Below are 2,026 nucleotides of genomic sequence, written 5' to 3' on the forward strand. Positions count from 1 at the left end.
TTATGGATTTTATCTTTTCTATCGTATATGTGCGCCGGAGTCTATAAGCATGAAGACAGAAAACGTCAATAAAATTATACCTGGAAAATAAGTTTTTAGTGGAGCGCATATTTGGCAGATTATAAACAATGACCCCAAAGTGCACACGGTGCTTCTTGGCGAAGTAATAGATTGCATTCGCTTTCTGCTTTTTCATCTTCTTGCGCCTAAGTCGGTGTCTCAGCTAAAACTAGTCAAAGGCTGACAAATAAAATATTTGGGGCAGGCGAGGAAAAGCTGCATAAAGCTGTCAGCTTTCTTGAACACCACAGGCAATTTTAGAGTGCAGTTCATATGCTCCCGTTCCGCGTTTGAACGCGTCATCGTATATTTATTTATTTATTTATTTCAGGTACCCTCAGGGCCATTGGCATTAGAGAGGGAAGTGGTTTCAGGCATAAAACGAAATATAACAAAACGAAATGGGGCTATCGTAAAAAAAAAAAAATCTACAGATGTGTTTAATGATACAATGTTAGCCAAGGGGTTCTTGAAAAGCTGATTATCTTTGATAGTCGCTGTTGGTGCGGGAAGATGATTCCACTCTGCTGCTGTTCGAGGTAAAAAAGACTGAAAGAAAGCGTTAGTTCTGCAAAATGGGATACCGACTTTGTAGGCATGATCTAATCTTGACGATAGGTTATGCGGGGGAGGAATTAGTTCACCATGAAATTGGGGATGATGAAATTACGGAATAGGAAGACACGAAATATATTGTGTCGTGAAGCTAAGGATAGTAGATTAAGGCTTTATGTCACTGAAGATATGCTAACGATCCTATTATAGTCGGAAGGAATTATTCGGGATGCGTTATTTTTAACTATTTCAAGATAATAAATAAGGTTTTCATGGGGTCGATTCCGTTGTCTGTGTAACCGAGCGAAAGAGAGTCACGAGACAAAGAGGATTCCTCAGAAGAGAAAGGAGAGCTACGAGCTTTGCGCCACTCGCCCATCGGACACTCCACACAGACCGCCAGGAAGGGGGCGGGTCTCATGGAGGCCGGCATCAACAAGCGCCCTAGAAGCTGACACTTTCCGTCCAGGCTCCAAGATACCGCGCTCATTCTCGCGTTTTCGTTCACTTTGTTAAATAAGCAGCTGCGCTTTAATTTGGATTAGTGAATAGCGTAACCGCCCCACGAAATTTATTGTTTTGCAAACAATTAATTAAAAAACAAATTTTCAGAAACAAGCATTGCTTTTGACCGCTATAAATGTGGTTTGCGAAGTTGTACAGCACCTCAAGAAACTCTCATTTTATTATTTGCGATAATGCAAATCCCAAGTTCATCTTTTTCCGACATCGAAAGAAAACTGGTAAAATAAAATATATAAATATTACATGACTACCGCATTTGTGCACTGCGATTGGGCTGCTCTGAATTGTGGTTTCTATGAACGAAATCAGCTGCGGCCGTGGCTCCACGGCCACGTTGCAGCGGCAGGCCAATATGCCGGCGATATGGTGTCTTCGCCCGCGTCAGCCAGTTGGCTGGCGCACGTGACGGTGCATGTTATAACGTGCGCGGCGAGCTCGCTGCAACGGGGTCATAGAGACTCGGCCGCAGCTGATTTCATTCGCTCAAACCCCGATTGAGAGCAGCGTGATTGTGGCGCACTAACGCGCATCATTATGATATAAATATCATTTTTTTTTATCGCGCGGGCTTTCTTTGTAGTCGAGAAAAAAAAAGAGATACGCATGATGCTGTCTGCTCATGATGCATGCTCTTGCTCATGCTCATGAGGTGCGTTTCTGAAATGCTCTCCGAATCTTCAAATTGCATTTAGTGCATGATTAGGCAACTTTAGTAATTAAAATTGTCTTAACTATAATTAATAATCGCAAAACAAAAGCTACGTGTGGTATGCTAGAGGGCTGCCAGGTGTAACTAGGTATCCTGGGGAGAAGGGTGGCAGTTCCTGGCCCTACGGGGCTGGGACAGTATGTCAACGCCGCTTGCGGCGGAGGCTAACCAGCCACC

This window comes from Amblyomma maculatum, chromosome 6 (assembly GCF_055883805.1).
Source record: "Amblyomma maculatum isolate TAMU_Amacu chromosome 6, ASM5588380v1, whole genome shotgun sequence".
Taxonomy (NCBI): Eukaryota; Metazoa; Arthropoda; class Arachnida; order Ixodida; family Ixodidae; genus Amblyomma; species Amblyomma maculatum.